Raw genomic sequence first — 13,793 nt, 5'->3', positions numbered from 1 at the left:
GAGCCAGCTTCCAGATCCCTGGAGCCAGGTTTCTTTGTCTTCTGTGTCCCTTCATTCTTATCTCTCTGTCCACCAGCTGGCAGAGGATCTTGCACCTTCCAGTCTGGGAGCTTGGGACCTGGAATTAGGAACTCTCCGAGAAGAGTAGAGGGTTACCGAGGAATCCGTCTTAGGTGGACTAATGGCAGGGGTCATAGCCAGTCGGGGGTCAGGGACCTCTCAGCAGGGGAGAGGTGGGGTTTTCACGTCCTTCTGCTAGCTGCACCTGCAAGGTGGCTTCTGGGCTCCCAGACCTCAGATATAAGGGTAGGGGTAGTGTGGAGTACCAGCCAAAGGGTACAGGGTGCGAGAGAGGACCTTGTGCACCTCAGATTTCAGCTAAGGGGCACCTGAGGCTGAAGAGACAGGTTTTAGAGGTGAAGAGGCCCAGGTTCAGGACTCCAGGCCTGGCGAGGCCAGGGAGCTGGGAGGGGAGCCCATCTCTCGGCTCCTCCCCGGGGCCGCCCTGCCCCGCCCCGCGCCGGGACAGCCTGGGCGGGGACCCGCGGCGGGAGGGCGCGCCGCCTGGTGCTCCAGGTGCAGTTCCCATGAGCCTGGGGGCCACGGTGGCCCAAGAGGAGTGGCCCGTCTCCAATCTGCCCCTGCCGTGTCTCTGCACCCCGTCCACTGAACGCCAGTGAGCCTCAGAACACAGGTAACCGAGGGCGGGACTCGGCCAGTGTTCCCCACGGGTCTCCGCTCGCGTGCGTCCATCCAGTCCATGCGCTCCTTTCTGCCGCTGGCCGCGGAGCGCGGGTGCTGCTTGGGGATGTGTCTTGAAAAGTTTGCGCCTGGACGGCGGTGCATCAGGCGACTGCTAAGGGAAACACTTGCCACCCGCGCACCCCGAGCCCACGTGAAAGAGGAGATGCCTCTGCCCCAGCCTCCCTGAGCATCCAGTTTTTTTCCCAATTAGAGCAGCCAAGCACCACCCTCCCCATTCTGGCTCTCCATCCCTGAAAAAAAAATCCTGGGATGGGAACTGACAGTTGGTAATTCTTACGCCTTAGGGATGTTTATATCCGAACTTCCCGCCTCCTCCCCACAGACACACGCTATGAACCAGTCAGTGTGCACGGAAGGCACAGTTTTGTGCCCAAGGAGGTAGGTCTGCACTCTGGTAAAGAGAGTGCACGGCCACATGAAGCTGTCTTCTCCAGTCCCCTCTGTCTCATTCTGTTGGTCAGGCCGGGTCCTCGTGGACGCCCATCCAGGCACTCTCAAGACCAAGTCTGATGAACCTAGGTAGTAAGAGGGGCTGCAGCCTGCAGATGGAGAGACCCAGAGCCCATTAAACCCTCATGGGTGTGCCCACAATGGACTTTCTTCCTTCCTTCCGTGAGAGAAGGGCTCACTGCCTGGTGGAGAAAGGAAAGCAGCTCCTTCCCCCAGAGTCAGAAAGAAGAGATGGGGGAGGGGGCTGGGTGGAATCTAAAGCAGCCATCACGGCTGACATGAGCACCCCTGATTTCACTTTCCCCCAGGGACAAACCATGTAGGCAGTAGATGAAGAAAGAAAGGATACCCCCAAAGTCTAGGCATTTGGCTCAGGCACAGTGGTGGGCCTCAACCGCAGCCTCCGAGACCAGGTTCTTCTGCGTGGTAAAAGATAACTCCGCTTGTTTAATGCAGTGGGGAGGTGCTTATGGAATCAAAAGACAACCTGAAGGAATAGATAGGTTCTCCTCTCCCACCATGTGGGCTGAGGGTTGAACTCAGATTGTCAGTCTTGGTAGCAAGCACCTTGACCCGGCGAGCAGTCTCTGCATTCTGGTTGTGACCTGCAGGGACCTGTTTCTCCTTGGGCTCCCCTGCAGTTCAGGAGTACACAAGGCAAGGGCACCTCCAAAAAGAATTCAAATCCCTTTAGGAAGCACTGCCAAGCTTCAGCCAGCCCTTTGCGAAGCTCCCTAGACAGCAGGAGGCTGGACCGGCCGGCATTCCCTCCTGTAGCCATAGTGCTTGGCATAGACAAGAAACTTGGCCAGAACAGCATGAGTTAACCAGAAACAGCTGAGTTTTTTTTCCAGCAGGCAGGCCTTTGCCCTTGAAGATCAGGAAGGACATCGAAGCCTAGGACCAGAAAGCTGCACACACAATCCCAGATGCCTTCACACCCTGCCCCTATGTGGGGCAACTTCTATCTTAATCCAGCAAATGAAACCATTATCGTTAATCCCACTTCTTGCGGGGGCAAGGAAAAGCAGTGTGCTGGTGACGTGGAAAGCCAGTGTGTCCCTCTCCTGAGCTGGAGGATGAGAGACTTCGTCCCACCTCATAGAATTCTTTCCCACTCCTCAGGAGGTCTCATTTGGAAACATTAATGTCATTGCCTTTTCTCTTTTTTAAAATATTTTTAAAATTTTATTTATTTTTATTTTATGTGCATTGGTGTTTTGGCATGGGCATTGGGTCCTCTGGAACTAGAGTTACAGACAGTTGTGATCTGCCATATGGGTTCTGGGAATTGAACTCGAGTCCTCTGGAAGAACAGTCAGTGCTCTTAATCACTGAGCCATCTCTCCAGCCTTGTCATTGCCTTTCCTTGATTCTTACCACCCTTGCAGGATTGCCAGGGATTAGGGAAGGAATTGACTTTTCTTACCTCAGTTTCCCCTAGTGAGAAACAAGGTTTTATGAGCAAGTGGGTGCTCTGAAGGCATCTGTAGGCTACAGAGTAAATCCAACTGGTGGTGTGCATGTGTGCGTGTGTGTGTGTGTGTGTTAATCTGGCTTCTCTAGGTGGGCTTTATGTCTCCCTTGAGCAGTGACTGCATTTCAGTGTTCCCCAGAGAGCAAGCCTCATCAGGAGCATGGAGCATATAGTAGCTCCCCAAGAAGTATTCACTGATCCAAGATAATCTCTACAAGAAGAAAAATTTCCCTAATTCATGAGACCTGGAGAGCATTGAATCCCTTGCCCCTTTCTTCCCTGTGTATGGAGAGGGGAAGACAAGGGCCTGGAGAGAGAAAAGGGGGACTCCCAGAACCCAGGCAAAGGCCCTCAGGCTGGCTGCCCTCAGAGTCACCTACAGGGATCTCTCTACGAGCTGATGGCCACTGTGAGGAGCAGTGGAAGAGTCCCAGTGAGGAGGAATCCCAGCTTCTTAGGGAGGGGTGGAGGCTAAGATGAGCTGGGCTAAGTGGCCAGGCTGGTGGGGAGGGGGAGCTCAGAGGCTCCCCTAGGTACATAGGAGGTGAGCCTGGGGGCAGGGGTGAGACACACCCTCATACAGAAAGCGGTTTTTCTGCCTGACCCTGATAGGCCCACCGGGAGCTTTGGCTTTTTGCTCCCAGTCCTGCCTTTGACCCCAAATAGCTCTGTTCATTGTCTCAGCACTGGAATGCACCTGCTGAACCTTGGAGTTGGGGCAGGGAGTGCAGGAGCCTGACCTTGAAGAATGTGTAATTTCCTAGCTTGCTGGGATAGTTGAGGAGGAGGAGGAGGATTGGGCCAGTCAAGGAAGCAACATAAGGCTTCACCTGAAGAAATAAGTCAGGGTGGGGCTTCTTCCGAATCTGAGGCCATTGTAGGCCTCCCTATCGGTCTGCCATCCTTGCCCTTAGCCACCCTCTGTGGGGAGAGAGTAAAGCGATGACTGAGACCTGGTTTTCTGTCCCTTTGCATGTTGGCTTTCTCCTACAAGTCTGATGGCTTTCCACCACAGGGGATGGAAAAGTACGCCTATTGCAACACTTTGTGAGTCAGTGTTCACTGCTGTCTAGTGTCTGGCCCTCACTTGGAGACAGTGTTGACTCTTTGGAGACAAGGACAAGGATAAGCCTGGAGATTGTTGTGAAATTGTGTAGGCTGGCAGAGGGGAACCATCACAGGCAAAGATACAGTCGCTTCTCGGGGAAAAGGATGGTGTTCCCCAAAGTGGTGGCCCAATTTCATCCCAATCTCTGATTTGCCTATAAGTTTTTAACCTGCAGTATTCTCCTGCCTTCTGACCTTGACCAGGCCAGGGTCACCTACAGCAGGTTCTGGACTGTTGGAACCTCAGAAGAAGAGTTTCCTGAGCCTCGGGCAGGGCATTTTGCCCCCTAAGGTCATCCCCCTTTGGTTAATTAGTAGCTTTGTAGCCAAGGTGGCCTATGCAACTTGGGGAATTCATTGGGAGCCTGTCAGAGATGTGGAGCCCAACCCCATAGCTTCTAGATCCCAGAGCCCAGAATCCAGCTGCTTCAGAGACCTGCCACTGGCCTTGCCTACCTTCCCAGCAGCCGAAGCCAGTGTGGCTGGCAGAAAGCCCCCTAAAGCTCTGGTTCTAACATTGTCCAACTGGAGTGTGGCATTGGACCTGTTTCTGGGTCTCAGTTTCCTTGTCTGTCAGAGTGGCTTGGATTCTATAATAGTATCTTACCCTTAGCACTATTGCTGTTTGGAGGAAGAGAGGAAGTGTGCCATAGTGGGTGTTTCCCTGTACCCTTCACTTCTTACAATAGTGCCATCATATCACATCTTCCCTGAGTCATATGTGTGTGTATCTACTATATATATATGCATACAGTACCCATGAATACCAGAAGAGGGAGTCAGATCCCCCTGAAACTGGAGTTAAAGATGGATTGAGCTACCATGTAGGTGCTGAAAACCAAACCTAGGTACTCTGGAAGAGCAGCCAGCACTCTCTGGGAATATATATTTCCACCTCCCTTGATTGGCTTCAAACTCACAGAGATCTGCCTGCCTCTGCTGCAATTAAAGATGTGTGGCACTATGCTGGGCTTCGGAGCCCTTTTTGACATCTGGGAATGCCTCTGGACATCACCAGATGTGCCCTGGGGCAGCAGCATCACCTCTGCTTGAGAAGGGCTGCCTTAGATGGTCTCTGAAGACCTTCCTTCCCTCGGGATTTCTCTTGGTACAAAGGGCTTCCGGCTACGAGTGTGCCCTGTGCATGAGTGAGAAGTAAATCAGAGGGAAGGCAAGGCTGTTTAACCTCCTGCTGAGAGCCAAGGCCAAGCTCTCATACCGCACCTCTAGTTACATAAGAAGGAGCCGTGCGTGTGGTCTGGGCCCCACCCTGGGGTCAGCAACCTTCCAGTGCAGGAAGCATAGTGATGAATTCTGTGTCCTACTCCTCATTCCCCTCTCCTTGTCCTGGGAAGGGGCACAGGAAGTGAATCAGCTCAGCAACCACACGAGAGAGGGCCGAGTGCCCTTTGAGATGCATGCTCACACCCCGACCAACCTACCCGGGCTGTGTTTTGATTATTCCTTCCATGTTAGCTGTTTATTAACTCTGCCCACGGAATCCCCTTCTGACCTTGTTGCTTAATGGAAGGGCAGAAGATTTATTTTGGCGGGGTTAGGCTTGGGTGCTGCAGTTGTTGATGAATCTTGGAAGTAAATCACAATTGCTTTGGGCTGTTCGTTCTTACCGTCTTCAAGAAGAAACTCAGCTCTGGGCTGTGGCTAGATACTGGGAAGGATCCTTGGAGTTAGACCTATTCCCTGAGCTGCAGAAACCCCATAATCCAAGGTATCTGTCAATGCCATGCCCAAGTGTACAGAGGAGGGCTTGGCCAGCCATGAGGTCCCCTGTGCTGGAGGGAACTCTACAAGAGTAAGTTCCTTTAGGGAGGAGATGGTGACTGTGTCAGAAACTTCGCAAGAGGGAGGGACGGGGGCAAGAGTGGTTTTGTTGTTTGTCTCTTTGTTATTGTAGTAAAACACAGAATATAGCATTCTCCTTTTGGCAGTGTGTGTGTGTGTGTGTGTGTGTGTGGCTGCCAGAAGCGATCTTTAGCTGTTACTCTTCAGACACCATATACCTTGCTTTCTGAGATAGGTTTTCTCACTTTTATCTCGAACTAAACAAGCAGGCTAGGCCCGCTAATGCTGAGATTAAAGGTATGCACCATCATTCCTGGCTTTTTTTTTATCCACGTGGGTGCTGGGTATCAACCTCAGGTCCTCATGCCCACAAGGCAAGCACCTTACCGGCTAAGCCATTCCCCGTGCCCTGTTTTGAGACTCTTGAAAGGTACAATTCATTGTCACTAAGCACATATTCGACAGCTGTCACCACCGTCCAGCCCCACAACTTCATCATTTGTCAGTTAAAACTTTGCACCCAATAAACACCAGCTTCTCACTGTCCAAGCCCCTCTGCAATTGCCCCTCTGCTTCCTGTCTCTGTGATTGACAGCTAAGGGTACCTTTATTAAGCAGTGTGAGTCTCTTTTCTGTGGCACATAATACAGTACCACAATGGCCTATGTTTTAATGAGAAGAGGTTTATTTGGTCCACAGTTCTGGCTCAAGGTCATTTGTCTAGTGCTTGTCCTTCTGACTGCCAGTCTGGAAGCAGTACGGAGCATCTCCTGGCAGCAGACAGGAAGCATGCCACTGTGGACATGTCTTCTCCCCATTTTCCTGAGAGCTTGCTTGGAGATTCTAGCTGGGGGCACAGATACTTGTATGCCCTTGAAGAATGGTCTGCCTTTGAAAGATGCCCACCTGTGGAGCACAGGGTGGGCAAGACTGCGTCCTGTGCAGTAAGTGGAGTAATCCAGTATTTGTCTGTGTGACTGACCTCCCAGCTGACAGCATCCTCATGGTTGGTGCAGGTTGCAGCCTGAGCTACAGCTTCCTTTGGAGGCAGCTAGGGACCACATTCCATGTGTCTGCTCTACTGCCCTGAACACCTGGGTGGCTGCCACCCTTCGGCTACTGTGGGTGATTCTGGGGTGAGTCACGTAGGCGAGTAGCTGTTGAGTCCTTGACTTTGACCTTTGGGAGTATACGCCCTGAAGTGGAGCTGCAGATCATATGGGAAGAATAAATACATCTAGAGTTTTGTATGCACTTTGAGATAGGCCTAGCCTGGGTGAGATATGGCTCAGTGGCCAAACGTATTTGCTACCACTCTTGAGACCCATGTGGTGGAAAGAAGAACAGACTTTTGCAAGTTGTTCTCTGACTTCCACGTGGTGGTTGTGATGTGTGTGTGCAGGCATGCACACACACACATATACACACACAAAAATTAATAAATGCAATTTTTAAAAGTTAAGCCTTTTGAGATAGGCTCTCGCTATGTAGTTTAGACTAGCCAGAGGCTTGCTGCCCTCCTGTTCAGTCTCCATAGTGCTGGAATTACAGACATGTACCTAAGTTTAGGATGCTTCGAGGAGAGATGTTTGACCTTGGCTTCAAGGATAAATGAACTCCCTGGACATCTAAGGGGTAGGCAGGAGTAAACTTCCAGCTTATGGTCTTGAGTGAGCAGCGCACAGGCTCATGTGCCTGGCATTGGAGGCTTCGCCAGAGGCAAGTGTATTAGGAACAGGTCGGGTGTGGAGTCTTGCTTCCAGCTAAAGAAACTGGGCTCTACCTCATGGAAACTGAGAAGCAGTGAAAGAGATCTCTGGCAGGGAGCCATGTAGGCTGATTGCCATCTTACAAGGATGGAGCTGGAAGTGATAAAGCAGGTGGACTGGGAGGGAAAGAGGCTGGAGGCAAGAAAACCATACAAGCAGAAAACCAGGGCGCTCACAAAGTCCGGGGAAGTAGTGGCTTGTCAAGGGTGCTCAGAGCCTAGGATCATGGTGGCTGCTCAAGGGTGCTCACAAGCCTGGGGTGGTAGTGACTGGTCAAGGGTGCTCACAAGCCTGGGGTGGCAGTGTCTACTCAAGGGTGCTCACAGAGCCCGGGGTGGCAGTGTCTACTCAAGGGTGCTCACAGAGCCCGGGGTGGTGGGGCTGTTCAAGGGTGTTCACAGAGCCCACGGGGGTGGAACTGTTCAAGGGTGCTCACAGAGCCCTGGGTGGCAGGTCTACTCAAGGGTGCTCACAGAGCCCGGGGTGGTGGGGCTGCTCAAGGGTGCTCTTCTCCAAGATTGCAGCTGAGTAGACGATGCAGCCTCCCCCTAGATGAGCTTACAGGATCAATGCTAGTCTGAGAAGATGAGAGAGGATCCGCTTGGGCTGGGCGGCCTTAAGGGCCCATGAGAAGTATCTGACAAGCATGTGAGAGTAAGGGTGAGAAGCGGGCAGTCAAGGGAAAGGACTGCCATCCTGGCACAGAGGCCAGGACATGAGGTGGCCTCTGGGCAGTGTGGCCTGCCCCCATGAGTGTCTTATCAATCCACACACTCGGCCAAGTTCTAGGCCCTGTGCCTACACGCTGAGGAGTGGACACCCAGAGATGAGCATGAGCTATGACTTTAATTCACTTATTCATCCTGTAAAACGCAGGCTGGCACTGGGCCAGCACCTTTGCACAGCTAAAGATTGGATAGTGATAGGTGGCGTGCAGGACCAGCGGAGCGTGCAGTGACAGTACGTCCCGGACCGTGACGGTCTGAGGTGCAGTTTCTAAGCACCCCTGACATTTTGCCTTTTTCGTTCCTTTGTTTTGTTTTTTGAGACAAGGTCCCGTATAGCCCAGACTGGTCCGGGAGTCATATGTAGCTAAAGAACACCTTGAACACTTTACCTCCTGTGCCAGGATTACAGGTATGAGCTACCAAGGTTGCTTTATGCAGTGCTGGGGATGAAACTCAGGGCTTCTAGCTGAGCTGTGTCCCCATGCCACGGCCAGCCTTTTGGACCAGCAGATCCTTATTGTAAAGGAGACAGTTCTATATGTACTGTAGAGTGTTCCTCAGCATTTCTGCCTTCTGCACACTCACACGGCGGTAGGGGTGGGGTGGGGTCAGATGTTGTTCTCTGGGGAGTGAGTTTGTGCCATTCCAGGTGAACTCCATTGGTCCTGGGGTCAGAAAGGCCGATAAGAAAATACTAACCTGAATTCATCAAGTCTAAGCAAGGATGGAGACTCCATGATGGAACTGATTAACCTCATATCTAAGATAATCACCGAAGAAGAGGGAGGGGCTTATTCTGGCTTGCAGCGTGGGTATTCCATTCATAGTTGCTTGGCCCTGTTACTTTGGGCCTGTGATAAGTCAGAGCACCATAGCAAGAGCACAAGGAGGAACAGGCCGGCAAGCAGAGAGAAAGGAATGGGTAAAGCTCCAAGATTCATACAAGGGTTCACTTCCACACGTATAGCAGACTTCACACGGGACGCCTCATCTTAGAGGTTCTGCCACCTCCAGAGAGTGCCATGGTGGGGACTGTGCCTTCAACACATGGGTCTTGGGGGGGCATTTTACCAAGCCATAGCAATGGGAGAGAACATTCAAGGCATAGATTATCAGATGTGCAAAGGTTCGGAGGTGGGGAGAGAGCATACAGGGAGACCAGTGAAAAAGCTGGGGTCACCGTTGAAGAAGGCTTTGGTTAAACAGACAAGCTGTAGTGGAGGTAGGGGAAAGTGGACAGGTTCTGGGTGTGTTTCAGAGGTGGCGTGGCTATAATTCAATGACCGAAGGGCTGTAGATGCTGCAGTGGCAAGGGAACCTCCCAGATATGGAGAACAAAAGTAGCCGGAAGCTGGTGAGTCACACCTGGGCCATGTTGGTCGCAGATACTCAGGCTAGAAGAGGGGTCTGGCTGAACGCGCACCTTGAGAGTGAGCAGCACACTGATACCAAAGCCATGGGATAAACGCGAGAGTCCAGGATGGAAGGCTGAACCAGGCACAGGCAAACCAAGTGGGCGCTAATCTACCCTGCTCTGAGGCACCAGTCATGCTTCCAGGCTCCGCTTGGGGAGACGCAAGGTCAGAGCAGGAAAAGGCTCTATGGTGGGGAGCCAAGGCAGCTCTAGGCAAAGGAAGTAGCTGTACGGAGCAAGTGCAAGTCAGATGAGAACCCATGAGTGGCCCACTAACAGCAACAGGGAGCAGGGTAGCTGGTTCCCCAGACATTTGTGGGCTGAGTGGAGGAGGGTGTGCAGAGGGCAGGATGCACAGTTAGGGAGAGCTTAGTGTGTTCTCTGCCTGAGGCTTTATTTTTTTCATTGAACTCTTCTGAGTTCTTCCCTGTCTGTATAGAGAGCTTTTCTTTTGTCTAGAGTATAGGTTGTCACATTGAGGCTTCTGTCTCCACCCAGGATATTCTAGAGAGTCACCTTGTCCCTGAGTCACTTTGTAAATGCAGGTGGCCCTATGTGAGGTCATGTCCCAGGAATGGAGTGACCCGCCAGTATGGTTATCAAACTGGCTTGCTGATCTGGAGATAAAATCTTTTCCTTGAAGTTTTTGCTTTGATTTTTTTTTTTTGTTTGTTTGTTTGAGTTAGGGTCTCACAGGCTAGGCTGGAACTTGTAATCCTCTGACCTTGGACTCCTGATTGCCAGGATTTTAGGTGTCGAATAGAATACTAGTAAGGAGAAAAAATCCACAGGACTGGAGAGATGGCTGGGTGATTAAGCGCACTGGCTGCTCTTCCAGAGGACCCGGATTCAATTCCCAGCACCCACATGGCATCTCATAAGTGATTGTAAATCCAGTTCCAGGGCGATCTGACACCTTCACACCATTGCACATAAATAAAGTTAAATACATCATTAAAAAGTTCTTAAAAAAAAAGACCACACATTTTTTATTGCATGTTGGGGAGTGCATGTACCATAGTACACACATGGAGGTCAAAGGATGCTTGTGAGAGCCCCCCCCCCCACCATACAGGATGCAGGGATCACATTCAGACAGTCAGGTTTGGTAAGGGCACCTTTATCTGCTGAGCCATCTTGCAGGCCCTGTTCTATGTCATTTTAACTTGCATTTTTCTTACTATGCACAAGGTGAGCGTGACAGACAGGAGCTTTGTACTTCCTTTTCAGTGAACAGTCTGTTCATGTTTCACCCAATTTTCATCGTGTTTTTTGATTTTTTTGTATTGAATTAGAGGAAATCTTATTGAATCAAAGGAAACCTTTGCTTATTTTTTTTCCCTTTTGAGACAAAGTCTCACGTAGACCAGGCTCGAATTCCCTATGCATGTGAAGATGACCCTAAACCTCTGATCCTCCTACCTCTGTTTCCTGAGTGCTGGGATTACACACACACACCACCACACTCAGTTTCTGTGGCACGGAGGGTTGGGGGTTGAACCCAGGACTGTGTATGTAAGGCTAGCCGTCTACCCCCTGAGCTACATCTCTGGTCCTGGAGGAAACATTTACATACCAAGAAAACTTGTCTTTTTTTTTTTCTGGAATGTAAATTATGTCACCCTCCTTCACTGGATCAAGGAAGCCTTTGTTGTGTGGGGGGAGGGTTATTAAAATCAATTTGTTTTATTTTATGTATCTGAATGTTGTGCCCCCCTGTGCATTCCTGGTACCCTTGGAGGTCAGCAGCAGAGGGCATTGGATCCCCTAGAACTAGAGCTATGGACCTTGTGAACCATGGTGTGGGTGCTGGAAATCGAACCCAGGCCCTCTGCTGGAACAAGTGATCTTAACTCCTGAATCATCTCTCCAGTCCGTTCTTTTGGTTCTTGCTATTACTTCTAAATTTTAAGAATTACAAATGCTGGTGAGAGGTCATTTCCTAGCTAACAGGCAGGGTGTTCTGGAGTGGAGGTCCTTGTGGAGGCAGGGGAATAGGCAGGGGTGGTCTTGGAGCAACAGGGGAAGGACTTGGGGCTCATTGAAGGGGAACATTGACGGAACAAGGGAGATGGCTGAGTTAACCCAAGGACGAAGTCAGGTGTGTGCAGTTGGGGCAGGGTCCACTATGTCAGAAGGAGAGGTAGGTGGACTTGGAGTCAGGGCTAGATGAAGGAACAGACAGAAGCTCTGTCCTCCTTGCATTGTCTTGGGTCCCATTTGTGCCCTTAGCTTCTGTTGGACACCAGGCCCTGAGGCCTGAGCCCATACTGGCGACCATGTTCTCATTGTACTCACACATGCCAGGTCACGTGCCACACCACTGGGATAGCCCGTGCCCAAAGCCCATTGACGCTTAGCTAACCAGTTTAAACTGGCCTATTCTAAACTATTTCCCTTGCACTGCCTTGCCTTTCCCAAGGCCTCCCCTAATTGCTCCTGCCTCCATCCACTGGCAAACCCGATGTTCCTTTGTCCCTACATGTCATGGTCCCTCCTTAAAGGAAAGTAAGCAGGACAGTCACTTCCAATGGTCTTCCTTTTCTGTGTTGTTGCCAACACTGATTTCCAGGTGTTAAGTCCCAAAAGTACTCTTGAGACCTTGGGAAACCCTCGAAAATAAAGAGTAAGAGAGTCGGTCCATTGTGTGAATGCTTAGTAAGCAAACATTCAAGGCTGGGGAGATGACTTAGGAGTTAAGAGCACTTGTTTTTCAAGAGGCCGGAGTTCAGTTCCCAGCTCCCAGGTTGGGGAGTTCACAACTGTCTGTAAATCCAGCTGCAAAGCATTTAATGCCCTCTTCTGGTCTCCCACAGGCATCCAAGCATTCATGGCATGTATCCTACAGACAAACACATACATTTTTACATACGCAAAAATAAGTAAAAAAAAAAAAAAAACCATGCTCTCTTGGAAGCCATCCTGGAGGGGGTGGCTGGGTGGCCGGAGGTGGCTCTGAAGAATGGACATGAAGTGTGGCACTGGAATGGCCAGAGCCAAGTGAGAGGCATTGGTTGTGAGCACCTGTGTTGGATGTGAACAGTGAAACAGTGGTCAGCCATCACTCCCAGTGAGGGTGTTCTTGTGATTGTGGAATAGGCACAGGCCAGGGTGAGAGCATCCAGTATAGGTTGGGTCCTGGGGATACTTGGTGAAAACAGGTTTCTCCCCCCAAGAGTGAGTTGGCATTTTGTGAACTCTTGTTGCAGGTTCAGGGCAGAGCTGAGCCACTGCTTGTGCTAGAAGGCTCCGCACTGGGCTGCCTTGGGGCCACACCAGCTTCTGCTGATGAATGAAGCCATTGCCCATCCTTCCTGGTGTCATCGGCAAAGCCCTGCCCTGGGTGAACTCAACCACCGGCCTTTTCTCCCTCAACCCCAGGCCCCACAAGGGCACCCTCCTTCCTGCCTGATCCCACAGCACAGATGTTTCCTCTTGCCTGATGTGGGCCTCCCACCTCCCTCCTTTCTCTTGCCTTCTCCCTACTCTAGTCTCTCTCTCTCTCTCTCTCTCTCTCTCTCTCTCTCTCTCTCTCTCTCTCTCTCTCTCTCTCTCTCTCTCTCTCTTTCTGAGGCTCAGTGCCCATACCTGTCCCCTGGTCTGAATTCAGAGATACTTAAAAATGATATTATTTAAATTTTTAAATTTTAATTTATGTGTGGGTGTTTTGACTGCATGTATGTCTGTGTACTACCTATGTATCCAGTACCTGGAGACTCCAGAAGAGATTGTTGGGGTGCCTGGGAGCTGAGTTACAGACAATTATGAGCCACCATGTGCATGCTGGAAATCGAACTTGGATCTTTTGGAAGAGCAGCAAGTGCTCTTAACCCATGAGCCACCCGTCCAGTCCTGGTTTTATTTTTAATTATGTCTATATATGTATGTCATTGTGTGGGTTAATGTGAGTGCAGGTGCCTGAAGAGGCCAGAAGAGGGTATCTGATCCCCTCTTGGGTGGAGTTACAGGTAGGTATGAGCCACTTGACATGGGTGCTAAGAACCAAACTCAGGTCTTCACTGATGAGCCATCTCTCCAACCCACAAAGAAGTCTTAAACACCCCAAAGGTGTCAGGACACCAGAAATGGTGTCTGGGGATGTGGCTTAGTGGTTTCAGCATGGTTCAGACCCCTGCAGCAGGTCGGCAAGAGGGCTCAGCAGGTAAAGATGTCTGTCACCAAGGACATGAGTTCAATCCCTAGGACCTACATGGTGAGAGGAAAGAACTGATTCTCGAAATTTGTCCTCTGACTTCCACACACAGACTGTAGCACATTTA

At 50.8% G+C, this 13,793-nt stretch overlaps 1 protein-coding gene across 1 annotated transcript in view; it reads left to right on the top strand.

Annotated features, from left to right (window-relative positions):
• Window positions 1–591: 591 nt before the first annotated feature.
• Paqr5 (progestin and adipoQ receptor family member 5) overlaps window positions 592–13,793 on the top strand; it is a 77,307-nt gene continuing 64,105 nt past the window's right edge. The window contains exon 1 of the mRNA XM_057767951.1: window positions 592–694. The gene's annotated coding sequence lies outside the window, so the exon portion shown is untranslated. The remainder of the gene's footprint in view (window positions 695–13,793) is intronic.

The sequence above is a fragment of the Chionomys nivalis genome, chromosome 4 (assembly GCF_950005125.1).
Source record: "Chionomys nivalis chromosome 4, mChiNiv1.1, whole genome shotgun sequence".
Lineage (NCBI taxonomy): Eukaryota > Metazoa > Chordata > Mammalia > Rodentia > Cricetidae > Chionomys > Chionomys nivalis.
This window is presented reverse-complemented; position numbering and strand designations above follow the sequence as displayed.